The sequence below is a fragment of the Rissa tridactyla genome, chromosome 6, assembly GCF_028500815.1.
Source record: "Rissa tridactyla isolate bRisTri1 chromosome 6, bRisTri1.patW.cur.20221130, whole genome shotgun sequence".
Taxonomy (NCBI): domain Eukaryota; kingdom Metazoa; phylum Chordata; class Aves; order Charadriiformes; family Laridae; genus Rissa; species Rissa tridactyla.
This window is the reverse complement of record NC_071471.1, coordinates 36407925-36430660: the sequence shown is the minus strand read 5'-3', so window position 1 is coordinate 36430660 and position 22736 is coordinate 36407925. Positions and strand designations below refer to the sequence as shown.

General features: G+C 52.0%; 1 protein-coding gene and 1 long non-coding RNA gene across 6 annotated transcripts in view; one reads left to right on the top strand and one right to left on the bottom strand.

Annotated features, from left to right (window-relative positions):
* The window catches only part of PCBD1 (pterin-4 alpha-carbinolamine dehydratase 1), a 213649-nt gene that overhangs the window by 31787 nt on the left and 159126 nt on the right, over positions 1 to 22736 (top strand). The window lies entirely within an intron of this gene.
* LOC128910947 (uncharacterized) overlaps positions 2040 to 22736 on the bottom strand; it is a 132576-nt gene continuing 111879 nt past the window's right edge. For 2 of the 5 annotated variants that reach the window (XR_008466943.1, XR_008466944.1), the window contains 4 exons: positions 11051 to 11232; positions 8718 to 10413; positions 7730 to 7913; positions 4030 to 4672 (listed from right to left, as the gene is read on the bottom strand). This is a non-coding gene — a long non-coding RNA (uncharacterized LOC128910947). Of the gene's footprint in view, positions 3854 to 4029; positions 4673 to 7729; positions 7914 to 8717; positions 10414 to 11050; positions 11233 to 22736 lie in introns of those variants that run through there. The other 3 variants (XR_008466945.1, XR_008466946.1, XR_008466947.1) reach the window with 3 other exon arrangements.

Sequence of the window (22736 nt, the reverse complement as noted above, 5' to 3'; positions counted from 1 at the left end):
CCTGGTGACAAGTGATAGGACGAGAGGAAACGGGTTCAAGTTATGTCAGGGGAGGTTTAGATTGGATATTAGGAAACATTTTTTCACTGAAAGGGTTATTAAACATTGGAATAGGCTGCCCAGGGAGGTGGTGGATTCACCATCCCTGGAGTGTTTAAAAAAAGGGTAGATGGGGCACTTAGGGACATGGTTTAGAAGTGGCTTTTATCAGGGTAGGTTAAAGGTTGGACTTGATGATCTTAAAGGTCCCTTCCAACCTCAGCAATTCTATGATTCTATGATTCTATCTGTCTTGCAAAGGTGCCTTCTCTCATGAGTGACACTGGACTGTCCCTCTTCCCTTTTTAAGAAAAGCAGTATGAGCCCATGGATGGGAAAATAACAATTGATCATCAAGTATACCAACACCACTAATGAACAGCGAAAGAAAATCACATCATCCCCTTGCTTGAAAGCATCATCACAATTCAGAAACTTGCAGCTGACTTAAGTAATTCTGGAACGAGCCGAAATCTCTGCCATGTGAGGATTTTTCAGATGCAATGCCTTCCCACTTGTGGTTAACACCAGGCTTCTTATTTTTCCCTTTTTTTCCTGGGGAGAAACTATTATTCTGCCCTGTCTGAGCGGCCTAAAGAGAGAAACCTAGAGAGTTCTCCTCTCCTGGATGCACACCTTGAGATAACACCTTGGCTACCTCCTGTGGTACCGTTGCGTTAGATCACATAGAAACACTTCAGACAGAAAAGATGCAACAGATTTAGGCAACAACCCAGTAATTAATAAAACCCGTAATTACTGCAAGGGAAAGCAGGCCAGCTAGCCAAACACAAGATACGCAACACAGCGTCATCCCAAGGCCTTGGATAAAGGTCCTACAATGTAGGGGACAATATTATCAGACCAATCTCCAACTTTGGGGACGCTTCTAATTAACTCGCAACAGGAAACGGTTAAGAACGGCAAGTTTTCTGCTCCAAAAGGACCAAAACACCCGGCCTTCACCGTTGCATCAGCTAAAGGAAAGAAACGCAGGAAGAAAGTTAATCATGTTTGGATCAAAGAAAAAAAAAAACAACCCAATGAACCAGCAAGCAATCTCATCCAGACCTGTACATGTGAAGGGTCTGCAGTGACTCCTTCCCTCCACTTTTTTTCCACTTTCATGCTCCTGACCTTCTCCGTTCCAGCCAGGAGGGAATAGGAAAGTTCGAAGAAAGGTATTCCTGCATTATTTTTAGCAGAGCCAGAAGAAAAGTGACTGGAAACAATCCATGAAAGCAAGCTTTCACCTTGATTTTCAGACTCTGGAGATTTCGACAGCCTTGATAACAATCACAACTTTACCAAAGGCATATAAAATGCTGAGTGATACCAAGAGCATAAATTGAGCTCTTCCTTTCTTCCCGCTTCACATTAAAAACCCCAGCGAAACGTCGATGGGGACCGAGGGCAACGCTTTCCCCCACCAGACAGTGATTCGGTAGCCACGCAAGCAGGGAGACACAGGCTCGGCTGGCTCTCAGCACACCAGCCACTTACGCAGCCAGCAAGAAAATGCCACATTATAATTGAGCTCATTCAAAATACACGCTGATTTTGGGAGATGCTAATGCCTTGGGGAAGAGGTCATTCTTTCCTAAGCAGGATTAGGAAATAGCCGTTCTCACCCCCTGTAACTTGGACTGAGCAATAATGCAGATGTGTTGCAAAATAAACAAAAAAACCCAACCCTCACTCTTGAGTTATTGAGCCATTTCTCTCCTCCAAGGAGGGCTAAAGTGCTTGAGAAGAGGTTTGTGGAGACATACCTAGCACTGAGTAACCACGTAGAGACCTCCATGCTCCTCTGCCTGCCCCAACCCAACTGCAAGCAACTGCTGATGGGACACGGGCCTCAGCTGTGCACTTTAGAGACCGAAGGAATTAATTAGAGAAGCCACACTCCCAAGGTGCTGATAATAAGAACAGAACGAGGGCTGATCCCATTAAGTCAATCTGTCTCCCTCTGCCCCGCTGCTCCCTGCTGCATGTTCCCAGCCCTCTCCTGGTGCTGCCCGCGGTGTCGTGGTCTCTGAGGAAGGCAGGAAGATGTCGGGGACTGAGATGTGACGGTCCAGGCTGTGCTGGGCGGTCGCCTGTTGCTCTGGGCATCACTGCAGGGTGCGTAGGGCAGCTCTGCTGCCTGCGAGACACGCCATGGAGCCGACCTCTGCCATGTTCCCCGGCCAAGGGATGCTCACGGGCAGCACCCCGACCTGTTCACAAGCAAATCATCACGCTGCCGGCTTCGTTTTACTGCTCAGCCTTCCCCAGGCCACTCCAGATTGAAACCCGCTTTATTTCTCCTGATCCCTTTTAAAGCAACCGCAACAATGAGACCAATTCACTGGCTGGGTTTTAAAAATCTATCGCTCCCCCACGCTTTTTCCCACCACCAGCGTTTCTTCTGCTACCAAATGCCTCCTTTTCCCTCTGTGGCCAGGGCTGCTAAGAGCGTTCCTTCCAGGCTGGATAGATTCTTTCCTACGAGGGTGGTGGGACACTGGCCCAGGTTGCCCACAGAAGCTGTGACTGCCCCATCCCTGGAGGTGTTCAAAGCCAGGTTGGATGGGGCTTGGAGCAAGCTGGTCTGGTGGGAGGTGTCTCTGCCCAGGGCAGGGGGGTTGGAACTAGAAGATCTTTAAGGTCCCTTCCAACCCAAACCATTCCATGACCCTGTTCCCGGGATGGCCGTCCCTAGGCTCTCATCCATCTCGGAGGTGGCAAAACCCCTCCAGCCCTGTGCTCACCCTGGTCCATCCCCATCTCCTCATGCTTTTGCCCTTGCCCCATGCCATGAGGTGTAGCCCCCGTGCTGTGGCTCCGTGCTGCAGCTCCGTGCTGTGGAGGGTGGGTTGTCCTCAGCGCGGGGAGAGGCGGGATGAGTCCCTGCCGCAGTGGGTGATGATGGGAGCTCTCTCCTGGCTGTGGCAACTCCGTCTCCATGGAGCGGAGGGAGCCCAGCCCTTCGGGGAGACCAGAGCAGCCTGGCCTGCATCCACTATAGTCAGCCCCACCGCTGCCTAAAGAGGACCCGACCACATTTGGCTGGGCTCCCCTGAGCCTCATGTTATGCCCCGGAGGCCCTCGGAGAGAATTTTTGCAAGTTGGTGGCTTTTATTGGCGGTCCGCACCAGCCTGACACCAAGCAGCCCCGCTGTGCACCCCCACTGCTGGAAAACGGTCCCGGGGGGGAAGGAGCCCAGACGGCTGTGTCGAGCGTGCAGCATATTTCCAGCATGATCTGTGGCGTCGGCCACTCCTCGTAGTGAGATGTCGCTGCTCTGGACCAGAACGGAGCCCCTTGGCAGGGGACAGCAGCTGCAGACCTCTCCCTTCCCGTCAGCCTGGGGAGAAGGCATTCTCCCGGTCGTCCTCCTGACTCAAGGACATCTCTCAAGCCTGGCTTTGCTTCCTCGGCCACCTAAGCGTGCAGGCGCGTCCACCTGGCTCGCTTATTTTTTTCATTAAGCGCCGCTAATTGGACGTGGTGCCGCTGCGTGGGAGCGGAGGTGAGCGTGCAGGCGCTGCATTACAGGGACGGATTAATTGCAGCCGCTGAGGATGACACGGGGCAACGGCAGGGAGGGAGGGAGAGGGTGGCATTGGTAAACGACCCCCACCCACTACCCCACTGCACGCTCGCACAGGGAGCGCTATCGATCAGCAATAGCTATTGGGATCCCCCCTGCCCCATGTTACGCAGCCGTTCTTAGATGGAAGGATACAAGCCAGGGGTTATTGATCCCTTGTAACCGATAAGCTTCTTGCCCGTGTTGTTTTAATCAGCGTCAGGGGCGTTTGGTGAAGGCTGCAGAGGGGAGGAAGAGGAGGATGATGGTGCACAGCCCAGAAAGGAGCTTACCCCCCCGCCCCAGCACCCACTTTTGGGCTCCCCAGGGAGCCACAAACCACACACACACCCCCAACCCCGACCGGGAGCAGCCAGGGCAACTGCAACCAGCAGGTAGAGAGGCATTAAAAAAAAAAAAAAAATCCCACTTTGCTGAGTTTTAAACCATTTTCCTGGATCGAAGAGGTGCTGGTAAGTGTTGTCATGGCAGGAGATATTTATGGCCGTCTCAGGAAATGTTTCATTATTCTTTGGGAAGCGGTGGCTGTGAATTTCAGCCTGTATGCCTGGCCATAAAGTGGACCATTGGGCAGGTTATTTCCAGCAGCCAGACTCCGCCGAGGAATGAAGCATCATCTCCCAGCTCAGAGGAGTATCCCTCGCCTTTCCCGGGCGCTGCGTCCAGGAAGGAGACCCACATCCCACGCCCCCCGCAGGGAGAGGGCAGGTAGCCAGGTAGGCTGTGGAGTTGCTCCCGACGTATTTGCAATAGAGGGAAAATGCCCCAAACACTCCTTAAATATAGTACAAATAAAAATTGAGTTGAATTCCGTGCTTGGTCAAATGAAACTGTTTCAGAGACAACGTTTGGGAGCCCACCTGTCCTCTCAGAAGCCTCGGCGATGAGCTCAGCAGGTCTGGATGGAGGTGGAAAAGGCAGATAGCCGAAGTCACCAGGTGGATGGGACCATGGGCTCCTGATGGTGACACAGGGCAGGTCCCAGCGAGCCACCAGCGACGCTCCTTTTGATTGTCAAACCGCGCAGCTGCCCTGCCCTGGGACAGGGAGAAACAAACATCTCATCACACACAGAATCACTTCTTTGCGTGAAAATACCTAATTCCCTTTCCCAATCTCCGTAAGCTGTAATTTCCCATGGCAGCGAGTCCTACTTTTTGTGCTGGGTAAAGGATTCACCTTTGCTGCTCTTGGAACTTCTCTAGATGTTCCCTACTCCGACACTGAGTGTTTCTGGTACTGAGCCATCACTGCCAATTAATTATTCAGCTCTACGATAACACATTATTTCAAATCCAGCCCTGCCTTTATCAATCCTTGCCTTCAGTGGGTCATTTTCTAGGCTTCTTCCCATGCGCTTTTTGGGATGGGAAAACCAGACCTACTCACAAATCATTCGAGGTGGGAGATGCCAGGCATTCATTAAGCAGCACAGTAACATTCCCCATTTCACTCTCTCTTACCTCCCTCTAATTCCTATCATTACATTTGGTTTTCGGACTACTCTGGAGCATGAACTGTCATTTTGATAGATATTTCCAGCACAACTCTCAGATCTCCTTCCTGAGCAGTAACAGCCAGTTCAGAGCCCATCACTGCATGTGTAAAGTTAGAATGATTTTTCCCCTGTGCATTGTTTTTCATTTAGCAGCCTTGAATTTCATCTGCTGTTTTATTACCCGCTCACTAAGTATCGTGAGGTCCTTTCCCCATTCTTGGAGGTTGTCTGTATTTTAATCTTTTCGGTATTAACTCAGCATCGCTAGCAAACGTTCTGATTTCATTTTTTTCTTGCCCCGGGGCCCACTTGGACTCCCCAAATTCAGGGAGATGCAGCCGGCCTGACGCACAATGAAATGCACGTCGATGCTGTACCATCACAAGCATCTTCTCAAGGCAGCATCTTCCACAGAGGAGCAAGGCGCCGGTGGGAGAGAGTCACCCCTACCGCCAGGCATCCTGGCTTCCACATCATCCAAAATCATGTTCGGTTGGGTTTTTTTTTTATATAAAATAGGATCACAGAATCACCTAGGTTGGAAGGGACCTTCAAGATCATCGAGTCCAACCATCAACCAGGTGGCAATGAATTTTTTCTAAAGTGTCAGCCCTCAGCAGGAAAAGGCTGTCCCTGCCAGAGCATTTGGAATAAGCATTTCAGATGTGGTCCAGGCAGTACCCAGTCCACCCAACGAGGGCTCCTGGTGTGCAACTCCTGGCTCTTGCTGTAGGTATGGGCAGAGAAAGGTCTTCCTGGCCAGTGACAGAGCATCCACCAGCACGGGGAGGGACTGCGTGGCAGTTGCGTACGCTGGGCAAAGGAAAACAATGCACCAAAGGCTCTGCCTGCGGTTATGGACCTGCCAAGCTCTCCAGTCCCCTAGTTTTCAGAGGCAGCTGTTTTCTAAACCGTTTCGGCCAATGGGCCATGGCCACCTTGCAAAACTGCACATTAAAATGAGGCATGGACACTCCATTAGCCATTCCTCAAAGCCAGGCGGTAGAAAATAGTTTATTAACTGCTAAAGAATGAGTTCCCTCCATAATGAACCCTTCTCCAGTATCGAAGAAAAGCCATGTCTTACTTTCCTTTTCTAATAAATGGCTTCTTTAGAGTTTAATTAACTTCTCCCTGCTCTTTTTGTGTGGCAAAGTGTCACCCTGACCACCAGACAAACTCTGTTTGTTCCTTTATCCGGGAGAGCGCTGGGCTGTCAGATAAACTGCTCTGCCTAATTTGCTGGGGCTTTTCTCTTTGCGCTTTGCGTATTCCAGGGAGGGAAGCAGTGACAACAGAAAGGGATGTTCTTGGGCGGCTGGATCACCTCCAGCCTGGGAAGGAGCACCTACTTTAACTACAAGATGGACCACGCTCCTGCGGCACTGCCAGGGCTGGGAACAAGGACCCAGCTCAGAGATCCACCAGGAGCTGGGTCAAGCCCTCCGTGTGCTCCTTTGTTTCCTTGGGCTTGAAAAAAAACCAAAACAAAACAAAACAAAACTAGAGGAAACAATTTTTGCCCTTCCAGGAGTTCAGGATTCTGTATTTTCAGCAGTGCGTGTCTCTCCCCGTGTGTGTGTGTGTATATATATATAGCCCAAAATCAATAAGAGTGAGATTAGGTCACTGTATTACTGAGAAATGTGCTCCTGATAGCATATAAAACCAAACAGCTCCTGCTCCTTTGCGCTTGCTGCTGTGCTCCTGGACCAGCTACGCGTGCCGACACCTCGGTGCAGCCCGGAGAAGGCATGGGTTGTTCTCTTTTGCTCTTACAGAATAGATGCGGAGGCTGAATTTGGGCCAAGTCAAGAGGGACCATCACAAGCTTCTGCTTTGGCTTTTCAGCCAAGCTCGCAGCCCCAGGAGCCATCACGGCAGCTGCAGATGGGAGCAGCAGCTCCTAGCCTAGAGTCCTCAAGGTAGGCGCTACCCGGAGAGATGGGTACATGGAGTTCCATGCAGCTCCTGGGCCCCTTCTTTGGAAAAGGCAGTGCATTGGGTGTAGCTTTGAGGTCCCAGCAGTAGCCGTGCCTCCGAGCTGAGCCCCTTTTACCCCAAGTAGGGCTTTAAGTAGAGACGTCCCAGGGCCCGGTTGGTTATGGAATAGAGACACACCGGACTGCAGCTTCCGAATGGGGCCGGTTAATTAATTGTGCCAGGCTGACAGCAGCGAGGGGTTTTTTGTGCGCTGAAGCTTTCACACACCAATGCAGTAATGGTCTCCAGCACTCAGACAGTCTCAGGGGACTTGTCCTTCCTACCCAAACACAATTAATTAATTGTGGCAATAAATAAAAAACAATCCAGGCGAATGAGAGCACCCAAGACCCTTGGGGCAGGCTGCCGCAGGCGCGCAGTGGGAAGCAGCTCGCGTGGGAGCGGGACTTACGTTGGGGTGATGGACACCCCATAGCCGAACACCTGTGAACGTGGGTGGCAGCGGAGCAGCGAGGCTCCCCGGGACACAGCTCTGGCCACACAGGAGGGTTGGGCAACGGAAACACCATGGTGGTACCACCCGCGAGCATCTCGGGACCTGCTCCTCCTCCCCACGCTGCTCAGGTGGAAGGCAGCTAGCGGAGATACACACCTGTAGTTTGGGGTGGATGAACCGCTCTACCATGCTCCTGGTTTGGGTGGAAGTTTCAGCTGGCAGTGCCCACAGGTCAGAGGGAGGGCACTGGAGTTACCAGTGCCCACTGTTACGGGTGGGAAAGGGGTTTTTTGGCTGCTCTGCCCGTTAACCCAGCGGTGTGTGCCCTCTGTAATTTATACTTGGGGGAAAAGAGCTGGTTAGATAACTTTTCCTGTTAATATGATAGGAAAAAAAAATAATCAGGGAAAGGTGAGCTTTTTCTAGCGCATGTCTGACGAAGGAATCGTAGAATTGCCCAGGTTGGAAGGGACCTTTCAGAGTGAGTCCAACCATCAACTTAACTCTGACAAAAAACATCGCTAAACCACTTTAGAGACTAAACCACGTCTCTAAAGAATGAACTTTTTGAATGTGCTGGGTGGAACTGGGCTGCAGAAGGAGCAGGGGCCAGGGAAAGGACAGCGGCTGTGGCTGATCATTCATCCCCCTCCTCTGTGCCCAGCACAAGCTCTGCCACCGTGTTCGGGCTGAACTTGACGTGAAGGAACTCTCTCCTCTGCGGACACGGTCCCGTCCGCTCTGCCCCAGCCCGGCCTCACGCAGTCCCTTTAATCCAACTGTTTTATCCCACCCCCTACACCCCGCACGGCCATAAATAAAAACCCTATCCAGGGTTGATACCGATCAAATTAATCCATGGCAGGCAAGCGCTTGCAAGCTTCTGGGATTGATAAATGGGACCTGGCACGCCCCTGTGCTCGTCCCATCCCTGCGGGGTCCTGCCCGGGCACAGGGCGCAGGGGCAGCGGCCGGCATCCCCCCCACATCCCCACCCCCAGGGCTAATCACCCGCCTCTCCTATCTCCAGCGCTTCTTAGGCACTCCTAATTGGCACTTGACAGAGTGCCTGCCACATGTTGGTCAATACCAATTAGCATACTTATTAAATGCGTGTATTTGTTGGCGGCAGTTATCTAATTACCTCACAAGTGCATCAGGGAGAGGCCCTGCAAAGGGTGCCGCCGCCGAGAAGAAGCTTCTGCAGGTGGTTTGTGTGCAAACCTTGCGAGGTACCAAACCCTGTCGAGGCCTCCAAAGCCCGGGGAGCAGCAGGCTGTGATGGGAGGCAGGAACAAACCCGCACGTTTCTTACGAAGAAAGGCTGAGAGACTCAGGTCTTTTCAGTCCGGAAAAAAGAAGACCGAGGGGGGATCTTATCAATGCTTATAAACACTTAAAGGGTGGGTGTCAGGAGGATGGGGCCAGGCTCTTTTCAGTGGTGCCCAGCGACAGGACAAGAGGTAATGGGCACAAACTTGAGCACAGGAAGTTCCACCTCAACATGAGGAGGAACTTCTTTCCTGTGAGGGTGGCAGAGCCCTGGAACAGGCTGCCCAGAGAGGTGGTGGAGTCTCCATCTCTGGAGACATTCCAAACCCGCCTGGACGCGTTCCTGTGCCACCTGCTCTGGGTGACCCTGCTCTGGCAGGGGGTTGGACTGGATGATCTCCAGAGGTCCCTGCCGACCCCGGCCAGTCTGTGATGCTGTTATGGCTCATGCTGAGCTTGGGACCTGCCTCTTCAAGGGGCTGAGGATCTGACAAACCTCCCTGTGCTGTGCAGGGAGGGTTAACAGGGGGACACCATCTGCAGAGCCCCATTTCCACCCATCCTCAAGGGATGTCCCCAAAAGGGGGATCTCACCTTCCCTCCGTATCCCCGTGTACCTCCGCAGCCTTGCTCTGGGTCTCCAGCCGAGCGTTGTCACCTCCGCCGGGTCACATCGCTCTGTTCCCTGTGCAGGTGAGCTTGCCAAGCACACAGCCGAGCATCTCCCACCAGTTCCAGGGCAAAGCCAGTCAATCAGACATTTGGGGTTTTCCTTCTGCAGAATTAATTACCTGGGAGCCAGGGAACAGGAGAGGCTGAGACACCTGAAATTACATTTACCAGGCTACACGAGGCTGCTGCTGCTTTTGATTTCTTTCCCTCTTTTTTGCATATCGTACCGCAGGCTGAGCCTAGCCGGTGGGTACCGCTGTTATCAGACAGCAGGCAGAGTGGAGAGTTGATACGACGTTCATGCCTGGGAACCAAAACAGACCCTGCACACTGTTTTAATTTAATGCTCATGAAAGTCTCCAATTCTGACCTTTTTTTTTTTTTCTTCCTTTTTTGTCCTGCTTCATTGGAACTGGTATAGCAGACCGTGGCCAGAAGTTCCTCTCCCTTTTAAATCAGGGCTGGCATGGAAGGACTCCTCCCTCCACCAGGGAGAAGGGGACTCGTGGATGATGCAGAAGATGCCATTTTTGCATTTTCACGTGGGAAAACGCGTGAGGACGGAGGCTGCTGGGTGCTACAACAGACCCAGCCCAGAGCAGGATAAAGGGCTGGGAGAAGAGGGAGGAAAAGCTGTGGTCCTGTTGTAAGCCAGCAACCACTACTCACCATTTCGCCTTTTCTGACCATCCTTGACATTTTTTCCCCCTCCTCTACTTTTCTTAAGCTTCTCCATCAGTCCCCCCAGCATGCTCCTTGCTCTGGCAGGTGGTGTCACTCCGCTGTAGCTTGGGCTGGTCCAGGACAGATGGGGCACCTCTACGTCTTCCTTATCGTTGAGCCCACTACACACGGAATGCAAGCAGCACGCCGAGTAACTCATCTCTCACACGTGCCTATTAAGCAAAAAATTAAAAGAAAATTACACGGGGAAGCCAGCAGCAAGTAGGAGGGGACACGTTGTAATTATCTGGCTATTAATTGGCGTAAAGTTCCAGTTTAATGCTCTCTGTCCCATGCCGATATTTCCTAGGGAAATTTTCTCTCTATGAGTTTTGGATGAGAACTGGGATTCTCTCCGGAAGCTCCGAATCTGCACAGAGAGGTGACTTTCAGCTTCGGTCCCCCAGCAGGTTTTTTGTTTTCACGCACTGACGGACAAAAAGAAGGGGCTGCTCTTACCATGGCTGCGTCTGCCTGAGGTGGAGGGCGGGGAGCACCACGTTTTACCATTAGAGGAGGATAAGCAAGCGATGCTCCTCTTAAGATTCAGCCCACACGGAAGTATTCGCTCCGAATACAAAATTCAGGCATAAAAAACTCAAGAGACTATTCCCAAATATCCCCTACAGATTCTGCTAGGGCTGGGAATTCCCGAGCCTGCCAGCTACTGGAAGGTGGGAACCTCCTGCCCAAGCAGCTCTTCATCAAAAAACAACAATTAAACAGAACCAACACATCTGGAGCACTGAACGTCCACCAAAACCCCACGGAGGATTTAAAGGAATGACGGGCAGTTTCCTGCCAACTCACCTGGCGAGGGACCAGGCAACCCAGACGCCAGCTCCGTGATGCTCCCGCCATGCAGGATACGGCTCTGCTGTGGAAGAGGGGGAAGCTGCAGGCGCTTGCTCTTAAACCACGGTACAGGTGTTTTCGCAGGGCTACACCATAAGGTAGGAAGCATCTTTCCTCCTAAGGAGTCCCACGGGCATCTGGAAGACACCAGAGCGACAGGCAAATCTGCTGCGCGGTTACAAACTCGGGGGGTGGGGGGGCGGAAGGAAGGAGAAAATGGAAGTTTTTAAGATTTTTCTGTGCTAAAACAAGGTATTTACACGGATAAATCAAAGCGCTCCCAATTTCGCATCAGATGAGAATGACCACTTCCAGGAGGAGAGCCAGATCTGCCCTGCTCCAGCCGACACGAGCTCCCTCCGGGCAGCTCTTCCCAGCAGGAACTGACTTTGCTAAGAGACCTACGGAGTTCTCTTTAACCTGAAGCCCCTATCCCCTTTATTTCCCAGGCAGGAGAAAAGCATTCACTAAAGCGAGTTCCGGGCAGAGGCAAAAAATAAAAAAAAATAAACAAAAAAAGAGAGTTTTTATTCAGTCCACAGCTTGGAAGATCAGAGCAAGGAATTCTCCCTTCATGCCATGGCTCTCCACGGACAGCATTAACGTGGAACTACACGCCATCTGAAAAAGAAAGGCTTGCACTACGGCCAATTTTCAAGCCATAAAGATTTAAAAATATAATTCGGTTTTCTCTCGGTCTGTCCCTCACGTTTCTGAACCCTTTAGAGCAAACTTCCCTGTGCTGGATCGAGGACAAAGAAGCTTCACAGTCACCTGGCTCCAGCAGCCGGAGGCATGAGGAAATGAGGATATCGTGAAAATTTAGAGAAAACCCCCAGCTGTGGAGGCTCAGCACACTGCTCCAGAAAAGCCTTTTCTTTGCCATGCACGCCTAACCCAGAGGAGACATTCCCATAGCAAAAGGGCTTCAACTTGTGGTCGCTAAACCCACTTACTAAGCAAAGGAAGACCTTTTAAAATTTTTCAGGCACACCTAGGGTTTACTAGTTGCTGCTTCTGTGAGGTTTCGTTCCTCAGCAAGCATCTGCTGCTCAGCAGAAGGGTCCTTCGTGCTGGAGATGGGGGCCACACCAGCAGTCAACACTGGTCCCACCATCAGAGATAGTGCTTCCAATGGCTTCCAGCAGCTCCAGCCTGCTGCCCACAGCCCTGTTCACCCAGGACTGGGATTTCTCAGGGGTCTCGGAGCCTTCCAGCCCTGAAAACACCCAGCATCCTCCACCTCTGAAGGCGCGCGGGCATCTGCTGCCAAACCAGGGCAGGAGCGGACGAAGATGCGATGGGAGGGCGAGCCGGGGGACGGCCTTCCAGCGGGAAAAGGCCACAGGGATCCCTGTCCAGGGGAAAAAAAAAGCACACCACCCCCCCTTCCCCGGCAGCCAGGGCTGACTCACAGCCCCCTGCGCCCCGTCTGAAGTGACACGGTGGCACTGCCACCGCTTTAATCAACTGGGCAGCTGCTGAGCTGGAAGGGAGTCCGTGTAAAATCAATGCGCCGTTAGAGAAACCACCGAGGGTTGCCAGTCAATGCGCTGAAAAGACACTGCTGCCTGCAACAACCCCGACCGGCAACCTGCTGTTATTGACAGAAGTGGTGGCAGCCTTTAAAAAACAGCATCTTGTTCTTCCCTCCTCCCCCTCCTGAGTAAATTAACCCCAAATCTCTTTGTTTACCCTCGCCCCTAATAAGCTCTGGTGGCTCACACAAATGGCATTCCAGGCTCTTTCCTGAGCAGGCAAGAGCCTTTGTTCCTTTTCATCCTGGGAAAAGGAAGGGTTTAGATAATCTCAGAATGCCAGAAAGCAATTTATTTTGACCTAGACTGTTTCTGCAATGTCATCTCTTGGCTTCAGTGTGGGGGAAGCTTCGTTAGCCGGCGTTTACGCAACGCAGCTGTGCCGGGATGGGGCAGCGTGTCCCAGGCACTGCGCAGGAGCAGCGACAAGCAGCCAGTCCCTGCGGCACTGGGAGCAGCCCAGAGCAGCCTGACCCCGGGATAAGGGACAAAGCTATGGCACTCGGCTGCTTGGCACCCAAACAACACCCTCCAAAGGTCTCAGCTGCAAGAGAGGTGGACGCATCAGCCAGGAAGGTGGGGTCACCCAGGGTATGGTACAGCCCAGGTCCCTGATAGCAGCCATGGAAGAGACTCGGGGGGGACCCTGTCCCATCCCCCTTACGCCAAGGCAGCACCAGGTCTACCCCAATGATCCAGCAGGAGCATTCGGTCCTTCCCCCGCTTCCCCAGGAAGAAGAGATTTGCAGTGATGGATGCTCACTGCTCTCCCTTCCTGCTCCTAAGCCCCCGGGTGAGCTCAAGCTCTTTGCCTTCAAGATGGTTTTTGGCAGCCTCAAGCCTGGAAACTTTCTTCAGAAAGGAAAAGCAAAAGCAGGGAACATCACACAGCCACGCAGCTAATAGCAGGAAACAACAGCAGATGCTGCAAGTCTCTCTCACGAACAGCAAGCGCTGGCAGCGCAGTGCTCGGCAGACAAGAGCATGTGTCCCTTCCAGCTCCCCCATTCCGGCTCCACCGTCCACTAGAAGCCACCTACCAAGATGGCATGGCCCATGGTGCAAACACACTGAGCCATCCGAGACCACAGAATGGTTTGGGTTGGAAGGGACCTCAAAGACCATCTAGTACCAACCCCCCTGAGGGGACACCTCCCACCAGACCAGGTTGCTCCAAGCCCCCTCCAACCTGGCCTTGAACACCTCCAGGGATGGGGCAGGCACAGCTTCTCTGGGCAACCTGGGCCAGGGGCTCACCAGCATCACTGCAAACCAGTCCGGCAGCACGGCCCCGCCAAGGGTCAATGGCGTGGGTCCCCCCATCTTTGCCCAGACCCCCAGGAACTCCCCCATCGCACAGCACAGGCTTTTAGCTCTGCCCCATCCAGGCTGCTGGGGGATTGCAATAATTCATCCCTCTGTCAACAGGGAATATTTTTAAATCTCTTCCTCCCTGCAGGCAGGCAGAAATCTCCTCCGCTTTTTCCAGGCAGACTCCTTTTTTATTATTATTGCTGCGGTTATTTTCCTCTAGATGAGGAGCTTAAAATCCCAAATCCTCCTGCCTTCTTTTGGAGCTTGGGGAATGACAGTGGAGCAGCAAGCCCCAGGAAGACTCGGAATCGCTCGTTGCGGGCAGTCAGGAAGAAGAGCCCAAAGTTTGTTTATCCCAACTTTTGATGCAGAGCATAAAGCGAGGCTTGTCTTTCCCTTGCCGCCCCCCACCCCCCCGCCAGCGTTACATAAAAATAAACCCAGCCTTTTTTCATTCTCTTGGCAGACGGCAGCATGTCCTGCAGAGCAACCTTGTGTCCCGAGACTCTTCCACCGGGCTGAGAAAAGAGAGGAGAAGCGCGGACCGTTGCCTGGCCGGCTCCCACCGAGCCATATTTCACTCCCAGCAGGACATTGATGTGGACAAGCATCTGGAAAGCCCGCAAGAGTTTCATCAATGCTTTGTTTTGTTCTATACTTTCCACGCTCGGGGTATTATTACCATGCTGGCTGGGTTGTGCAACATCACGGCGAGCGGCGTCGGGCGGCTTTGAAGAGGGAGGAGACGGGCCACCGCCGGCCAGTCGCTGCCACTAAAGACCCGCCGAAATCCCTGCGGCTCCTGCCATCACCCAAGGCCCATGCTGGAGAGATTACAGTAAGTCAGCAGAAAGCAAATAAACAGGCAGACAGGATAAACAGGCTCTACAGCCTGGTGTTTCCTGAGAAAAGTATGATTTTTCCCCCACCCCCACCCCTCAATGCCCATCACTTTGTCAGCAAGTCTTGTGTGCACAAGGGCATCTTTTGTCTCCCAGGCTTGCAGACCCAAGCCGCCGATAAACAAAGCGCTTGCTGAGCCACCGGCCCTGCAGAGAGACGACTTTACTGCGGATGAAAAGCCTAAGCCTGAGTCACAGAGATGGGCCACGCAGCTTTAATCCCTCGCTGTAACCCAGCTGCTAAAGCCCAGCCACCATCAGACCCCAACGACCTGCACCACCCGCGTCCCAAGGCAACTAAGTCCACACGCCACAAAACAAGATGCAAGCCCCGGGACCATGCTTTGCTCAGCACGAAGGAGATCCGGCCACCTAATCTTGATGTCCCGAGACTCCTGGAATAAAATTCGCAAGGGTAGAGGAGGTCTTGCTCAGGGGTGATGGCTTCTTTCCCCTTTAAAGACCTGTCTGTGGAGTAATTAAAGCTCCTGTTCCTAAGCTGCTTGGTATTTTAATTGATTTTCTGCACCGGCTGCCCACAGTCTCGTCATTCAAATCTGGCATTTATCCTGCCAGCCTCAAATGAGTGGGGAGGGAAAGCAGCCTGCCCTTGTACTTTCCCCACCAGTCCATCGTGGCGAGGACCGGTTTGCGCTGGGGATGCTGTTGGTTGGGCCAACTGAATGCCGAACCAATGCCTTGATCTCCACCATGTAGCATCTCAGGGCGAGAAGAGCTTCCCACCATGATCTCGTACCTGCTTTTTCTCTTGGGAACTTTCTCTGGGCTTCCCAGTTTTCCCAGGAGAAGAGGAGAGTATCAATTCTGCATAGTCAGATTCTTGTCAAGAGAAAATTGGGAGCATGGAAACAGGGACTGATGTTTTCAAATTAATTTCTGGTTTTCCCTTTCTGGTTTCCGATGCTGTCAGTACCTGCAGAAGCAAATCCAGCAGCGCAAACATCACCACAGCAAAAGGCATTTCTCCAGCCAAGCGAGCTGAGGAGCTGCTTCTGTGGGAGATGCAGTTTAGAAATGGATCCTCTCTCAGTAGGTGGCTCCTCACGCTGAAGTTTCATTAAAGGAGTAAAGGTTCTTCTTGTTCGTACTCTTCCAAGATCAGATTTGCTTTCGAGTGATGTATTTTCATACTTCCTCCAGCTCTCCCGTCCCTCTTCTTCATTCCTTGGGGGCCCGTCAGCTGTGAGGATGCATGTCAACACCCACCGGTCACCGTGGTGGCCAGTTGTTTTTGAAACCACAACAACATTCCTGGTTCATTTCATTTAGCATTTGAAACTCACCCTGCTGCTGGCAGGAGGCTTGATCAGAGCGATGAAGGACTACGAGCTGCCTCCCTCGCCTGCTGAGTGCGGGGAGCTGTGGCAACGTGAGCATCTCTCAACCCTGCAAACCCCTCCGAGGGTGCTGCAAAGAAGCACGGGACCACCAGCACCCTCCATCTCCCAGGGAGGTACCTGCAGATGTGCCCTGTCCTCAGGACAAGCCAAGCTAAAATTCCAGCCGAGCGTTGTGGCTGTCGGCAGGCGGTGAGGGAGGAGGCTGGGAATACAGCTCACGCTGAAATTCAGGAGGACCGGAGAAGCTTTTTAATAAAATCCTGAGTCCATCCCAAACGATAATTGGCAAAGTGAAAATCTGGGACCTACTGGGGAGGTTTTGTTGGGTTTTTTTGTCCTCTTTTAGCAGGACCCCAGAGCTGCTGACAAATGCATATAATAAGCCAAGCTTTGGATTGGAAAAATCGAGCTCTTGCAAAGTAAAAATTACTGACAGTGGGATAAGATTCCTAAATCCGCAGAGCGACTGCAGGAGGTCACTTCTACAAATCCAGAGATAAATGCTTTCCCCAGCAAGTGAAAAAAACAACACATTGCCCTTCCAAAATGTCTTTCTGGCCTTGAACTTGCCAATGGCTGTAGCCTGTGTCCAGGAGAAGCCTGAGCGCGTAGCCTCCAGCCAGGTCCTCCAGCAGCCATGGGGAAAACCCAGCTCCCAAGGCCCTCAGTTGAAAGTCACTTAAAGTTGGGAGCCTCCTTGCTCGAGATGCGCTGCAGAAATGCATTCCCCTATGCCACAGACAGACTGAGCCTCCAGCCTCCTCTAGGAATTTGAAAATAAGCCATGCATATAATAGGCGCACATTTAGCATGAAAGGAAGATGCTTCACCGAGGACAAATATTAAATCATGAAATATATCAAGAGACATCTCCTGGGAAAACTGAATTTAACCTGGCTCTCGGAGGAGCAGGAAGCTCCCAGGAGCTGTTGCTATGTCTGAGGGAGGAACAAAACCTACAGGGAGGCTTTAGACGAGAAACCTGCCTGGATCTCCTAGAGGTGCTTGGATAAAGGGTCAGTGGAGGACACTTCTCTGCCATCAGCTTGCAGACATAGTTCTTTGCATGGCCCTCTAAAATCATTGGCTTTGCAGGGTAAAAAAAAGGGTCTGGTCAAGCAAGGTCAACTTTGTGAGCCACCGTCACAAGGATTTACACATCTTGGTGGCAATACTGTTGCCATGTGTGTGTGCCACAGGAACATCAGTATGGCTGCTCGGTGTCATGCCCAAGGTCCATCCAACCTACCTCCTCCCCAAACTGTGCTCACCAGCGGAAATCTTGGGAACGAGAACAAAAATACAGCAAGAGAAGAGCATTATTCCCCTAAACCTACCCTCCCTGCAGCCTGCCATTTCCATACTCTGAGCCAGGGGCTACATTTCAATTTCTGTGTTTAATACCCCATGATGGACCCCTTTCTTTGAATTTGTCTCCTCACTGTTGGAGCCCAATAATAATTTGGATTTCCAGAAGATCCCATACAAAATTGTTTGACAGTTCAACCCTGCTATCTTGCTTTGGTTTCTAAAATACATGAGTGGTAAACCCAGGCGAGTGGTAATATTTCCACATGGGAAGTCCTTCCTGGGCAAAGAGGCCTTTACTAAACTGATTTCGCTCAGTCAGATGAAGTGGGATTACCAGGTCCCATCTGGACGTACCCGACAGCGGTGTTACCCGCTGCTTTGTGCCTCGGGTAGGCAACAGCAAGTTTAAAAATATCGATGGACTAGCTGTGTAATCACGCCAGGAGAGTTTAGGGGTCGCCACTGCCCAGCAGCTTGCTCTTTTGGTATCATTTATCCTCTTCTACCTCCCCCTCTTTCTAGAAGAGAAGCTCAACTCTTCCACTAGCACAAAGACCTGTCTTTCTTCAGCAGGTGGGAATTTGGGAAGAGAGCACCAAAAAAACTGAAAGTTTGTTCTTCCAGCAAGTGTGGGACTCCAGCAAACAATTATTTTCTCTTCCCTTTCAAAAAGCACAAGACCATCTTGGGACCTCCTGTGCCCTTATCTCTCTGCCTGCTCATACAGAGTCTCAACAACTCAAAGAAGCTGAGATACTTATTTGGCTTCTAGAGCACCGTGCTCTTGCTTATCTCCTTTCTACTTCTGTTCTTTACACTACCAGGCAAGCCGGTAAGGAGAGCTGCATTTCCCTGCTGGAACAATGAGAACAAGAGTTTGAGGCTCTTAAGCCACTTATCTGGAGCAAACTGCTACAAGTCTGTTGTTCTGACTGATCTTGGGCATTTTTCAGGAGGGCAAACCTGAGCCCTTGCAGTCTAGGTGCCTGTTAGAGCATCATAACTTGGTCTGCCAAGCCTGCAGAGATATTTAACCCTTGCCATTAACCACATTCAAAAAAAGTGCTGCTAAAACAGAAGCATTCACAGAATGGTTTGGGTTGGAAGGGACCTTAAAGCCCACCCAGTGCCACCCCCTGCCCTGGTCAGGGACACCTCCCACCAGACCAGGTTGCTCCAAGCCCCGTCCAACCTGGCCTTGAACACCTCCAGGGATGGGGCAGCCACAGCTTCTCTGGGCAACCTGGGCCAGGGGCTTACCACCCTCACAGCAAAGAATTTCTTCCTCAGATCTCATCTCAATCTCCCCTCTTTCAGTTTAAAACCATTACTCCTCATCCTATGGCTCCTGACGCTGATACAAAGCCCCTCCCCAGCTTTCCTGTAGGCCCCCTTTAGGTGCTGGACCCCTCTCTGCTCCTTCTGTAGCACAGTTAACTGCTCCAGCCGAAAGGATTCTCCCTAGCTGTATGGAAGGGAAAACTCACCCCCCCAACACCCTGATCGCAGGCAGCCTGCCTTCCTTCATGTTCTGCTCTCACATCAGCCACCAAACACGGTACCCAAGCACCTACCTGGGATGCTCGAAATGAACCATGACTGCTTGCTTTCCGAGAGGACTCAGGAAACACATTGCTGCACCGGTTACACTCCAGAAAGGCTTTTCTTTACAGCCATAAGGGATGGAGTGCTGGTTTGGTTTTTTTTCCCTTTCCGTGAGAGGTGAGATGCTACAGAAGAAGCCATGCAGCTCACATAAACACATCAAGCAAAGTGGCTCCTACCAATGGGCTGGGTGTTTGTCTCCTCAGGTGCAGAGCTTTTAGCTGAACGCATCCCTGGATGATTAAAAGGTCACCAGAGGCAGCTGGAGTCTTTCTTTACTTTATCATAAAGGCCAATATAAAAATACATTAGTAATAAATTCCTGACAGGCGCTCGTACGTACGGAGATTCAGACAACAGCAGATGTGAGTTACAGCCCTATAATTCCTCCGAGGGGTCCCAGGGACATCCCGAGTCATTACCCAGCACCTGAGAAGCCCTTCGTCAGCTCAGTGAATGTTCAGCCCGACCTCCCAGCAAGGTGGGCTTACCAGGGACAGGATCTAGCTACCAGAGCTGGGGGGAATGGGAAGGGAAGGGGATTTCCTCCCTCCCCCCAGCCCTCCTCACTCTTCCAATATATTCCCTCCAACTTCTCTTTCAATCAAATAACCTGACGTGGAAGACACCGGCGTTTATTTCCCCTCTTGGATGAACGGTGACCCGGCAAAGCATCCCGGATCACGCGAGGTTGGTTATATGGACCAAGCCAGTGGGAAAGCCACCATCAGGTCGAGCGAGATCCGCGCTGGAATAAGCAGCCGGCTGTGAGAGCAAACGAGAGGGAGAAGCCGGCTTTCTCCTGGCTTTTGCCATGGGATGGAAACCCGAGGTGCTCGGGGACAGCTTGGCAGGGAGCTGGATTTCGAAAGGGGACAGAGGGGAATTTCACACCAAGGATGCTCGCCCGGGCTCTGCAAATGCCACGCTGGCCTTTTCAGCCCGCAAAAAGAAAGCGGCTTTCGCACCTCTGAGGCTCATTTCCGAAGCTGTCTAATGGCACTGCCACAATGAGGGGGCCGGGCTGAAAGGGAGTGACTTCTCCATCTCCCTCCAGCTGAGATTCCTTCCTCACGCAGCACTCGGGTCACTGAAGAGGAGGGTTATTTTCCAACGCCAGCCAGCATCAAAGATGAAGCGGAAAAATAAGAAGCCGCCCCGTGCTTCCCCCCCACACACACCTTTTCTTTTAATAAAGCTACTGAATATCGTGTTCTCAGCGTAGATTAACCTAAGCTTTGCTCCCAATTATTATTTCACTCTCCTAAGTGCAGCAGCAGAAAGGGGGCCTGACAAATGAAACCAGCTCTGCCATTAAGCTGCACTTCTGTGAGTTTGTCGGGAGCCTTATTTCTCAGAGAAATCCTCCTTCAGGCAAATCACCGGCTGTGTATCCCCAGGCCTTTTTACGACACTCAGGGCTCCAGGCCAGGGATTTTTCACCTTTTTGATTTGTGGAGCTTGACGGATTTTCCAGCGGGGCCATGAACCCCGTGGGGTGAATTCAGACCTGTTGGCAACGGGCTTGCTTTGCTCGGTCCCCCTCCCCAGAACCCTGGAAAGAGCCCATAGCTCCCAACCTGGGCATGCATGGAGGAAAAAATAATAATCTACGTTAGAAATACCATCTTCTCTTCTCCACTGTAGTGGAAAAGCAATGCCATTGCTGAAGACCAGGTTATTGGAGGACCTGCTTGCTATACCACTCAGCCCTGAATACGGCAATGGAACGAAAACAGAAAATTAAAGACAGAAAGGACGGCACTCTGAACGGCTGCGATGCCTCCAAAGCCCAGCCGCAGCATCCCAGCCCAGCCATGGGGAAAGCTCTTGAGCTTTTCAGTCCCTCTGCAGAGGGAAAACCAAGCCTGTCCCTTCCTCCTCGCCCTTTTTGCTGGCATAAACCAAAGGCAGGTGCTTCTGGAGCGGCTGTGCCGGTGCCAAGGTGGTGATCAGACCCACACCGGAGCAGGCAGGAGGCTGGCGTGCCAAAGGGCGGGAGGGATCCCGCACTCTCTCCTGCCGGCGATGGCGGGGCGGGATGCTCGGCGGCGTGCCGGGCTAATCAGATCCACCAGCTCGTCAGGCTCCTCTTGACTCTCTGAACGCAGCCTATATTCCCCCCCCAACACCCCTGGAGCTCAGCTTTGATTTCCAAGCCTGCGGCGCTGGAGGAACAAGCCTCAGCTGGTTTCACAGCCTGGCCTGAGGTTTAGGTCAGAAGCGGCTGCTCAGATCCGTGAGGCTGACCCCCTGCCCGGCGTATTTGCAGCACAAGCTGCGATCTGCACTTGAAATGTCAGCGATCTGCTCCTTCCATTTGCAGCCACCGCACGGGGCGAGAGACAGGGGGCTGATTGCATCTGCTCAGGGCAGATATAGGGCTCCAGCGTCGCAGAAATGCTCCTTGGAAAACCAAAGAACAGGGCAAGCAGGAGTACAACAGCACGGCAAATTAGCCCCATCATCCCGAAAGGCTGTTATACAAGTGCCACTCGCAGACGTACGACGTCTTTGACAGGCAAGGGTTAACACTGAGCCAGGTATCTCCTCCATTCAGGTGTGGAAGGGAAGAGGGAAGGGAGTTGAAGGGCCATCAGTACTTTCCCTTACCTGGACCAGAGGCTTTAAGAGCAAAAACCACGGCAGCAGCCAGACACTTTCAGTTGGAAAAGAGACAAATTGAAGTTTTCCTAACTTCTTTCTATGGAAAAAAAAGAAAAAAAAAAGTCCACGTTCTCCCTTCTCCATCCCCACTCTTTTCTGTGTGTGTCCTGGGATGTCCTTCCCAGGGGCAGTGTGAAGATGACTACGTACCTAAGGAAAACGGATGGCGTCTCTCAGACAGCTTATCGCTCCGGCCTTTCAGTACGTAAGGGGGCGGACAAACTTTTTAGCAGGGCCTGTTGTAACTGGACAAGGGGTAATGGCTTTAAACTAAAGAAGGGAAGACTTAGACTAGATATAAGGACAAAATTTGTTGCACGGAGGGTGGCGAGGCACTGGCACGAGTTGCCCAGAGGGGTGGGAGATGCCCCATCCCTGGAGACATTCCAGGTCAGGTTGGACGGGGCTCTGAGCCCTGATCTAGTTGAAGATGTCCCTGCTCACTGCAGGGGGGTTGGACTAGATGGGCTTTAGAGGTCCCTTCCAACCCAATGCATTCTATAATTCTATGATTCTATGAATATCTTGCTTCTTTCTACGGCGGGGGTGGGGGGGGCAGGTGTGTGCGTTTGCAAATTGCGTGGTTCGTGTCCATTTTAGCACGTGCAGAAAGCAGATAATAGCTCAGCTGCATCTGCAGGAGGCGTGAAGAAGCGATACCTGTTTGTTCTCAGTGGAGAGAGCGGTATTGAACACCACCGGTGCTGTAAAGCTCTCACAGAAATACGGCGCTAGGACAATGGTATGGGCATGTTCTGCTCCCTCGTTGGAGATAGGGGTACGTTTGCAACTCATCTCCAGGTGGTAGAACCAATACTTGTCTCACAAGTGATTAGCTGCTCTGAAGGGAGCACAGCGGGGTCAGCTCCAGCTCAAAAGTTGGTTTAAAACATTTTTCCAACCCCAGCCGTGGCAGGGAGCAAGCCTTAAATCTCTGGTGATC